Below are 1558 nucleotides of genomic sequence, written 5' to 3'. Positions count from 1 at the left end.
CAATTCCCACGGAGATATCCCGGATACCCTACATACCCCACTGTTGGCGGTAAGTACCTACTAAACATGACTAGAGTATAAAAATATAGCTTTTCCTTAACATTTGTATTTAACATCGATCATGAATAATGTTCTTAAATATTACTAGATGGATTTTTCCGCTTTTCTTTACATTCTATATAACTTTGATCATGCTTAGTATAATTAGCATTCGCAGAGTCTAAAATGAATGGTTTATTGCATGTATAACATAACTTACAAATAATGTTTCTAAGCATTGTATTTGCTATTCACAGAAAGAATGATGTACAGGTTTTGTTTTGCATGCTGCCAAATAGAAACACATACTTCGGTCGTGTGATGATCTGTATGTCTTGATTTATATAGACAGTAATGTTCAAGAATAATAACTCAATACCTTATGTTCAACAGGTTATTGATAACCGTGATTTACACACATCTGGATGGATTAAGGAGAGCCGGCCTGAACGAATGAAGCTGAGATACAGAAATGTGTGTGCATCAGTGATCACTTTCATCCAGATTTCCCGAACAAATCCAAAGCTTACCTCACCTGTTTGACGTTACATGTGTTGTGTGATACCTTACTTGTGTGATCTCATTTATGTTGTACAATTAAAGTATAAAGCATTTTTATAATAAATATTTTTCTTACAATTATATCAATGCTTCGATTGTCATTTTAAACAATGAATTGCTTGTTCATTTTTATCCAAAGTATCAATGATGTAAAATACGTTTCAATGAATATTAGAAAATTGGTTATCATATTCTTATATTACCGTGAAGTGGGTAAATTTTGATGCAAACAATTTTTCGATTTGAATGTTACCGACCTATCATATATCCGAGTTTCTGTATTTTTTGTTGCCAAGCTACATATGAATCATCGTTTATCTACCGTAGTATATTTTACAGTATAGCAATGTAAAGAGTAAAATGTTGATCCAAGTTTAATCCGAACAAGCAAAAAACGCTCATGTAGTCTTACGCCGTATTTCGCCTGAGAGTTACTTAATTAAATAAACTCATTGTATTGCCAATGTAATTAGCGATGGGATTGGGCACAACTTGAACAACCCATATGAAGTCCTTTCCCTGATACAGGATACAGGATACAAATCTACTATGTCAGACCCTTAACAGTTTGATAAAAAAATGCTTTGGCTGCAAGTTATTTGTATTAAGACAAATCGTTTATGTTTACCGTGTAACATAATAAATGACAACTGGAGAAAAGATTCTGATTACCTTGAGATTAATAGTCCAATATAGTACAACCAATCAGCTTGTCACGTAAACGATAACTAGAAATAGAAGTAAAGAAACACATGTTAATTTGTTTAAGGTCGACGTAGAAACCCCAAAAAAGAAATCAATTACTGCATCAAACGGTCATCCTGTCCATATTAGTATAATTTGTCAGCGAGTTATTAAATTTCAACGAGAACTGAGAGGACACTAAAAAACCCAGAAGACACCATGAATCGGTTATACATGTGAGACTTTTTTTTGTCATTTCCAGAGGTGCAACTAG

At 33.1% G+C, this 1558-nt stretch overlaps 1 long non-coding RNA gene across 1 annotated transcript; it reads left to right on the top strand.

Moving 5' to 3' along the window:
• LOC110444319 lies at positions 1–683 on the top strand. The gene is made up of 2 exons (XR_002462233.1): positions 1–49; positions 433–683. It is a non-coding gene; the product is annotated as an uncharacterized LOC110444319 (long non-coding RNA).
• Positions 684–1558: the final 875 nt, after the last annotated feature.

The sequence above is a fragment of the Mizuhopecten yessoensis genome, unplaced genomic scaffold, assembly GCF_002113885.1.
Source record: "Mizuhopecten yessoensis strain PY_sf001 unplaced genomic scaffold, ASM211388v2 hete_36093098, whole genome shotgun sequence".
NCBI lineage: Eukaryota > Metazoa > Mollusca > Bivalvia > Pectinida > Pectinidae > Mizuhopecten > Mizuhopecten yessoensis.
The sequence above is the reverse complement of the archived record's forward strand: the minus strand, read 5'-3'. Positions and strand labels throughout refer to the sequence as shown.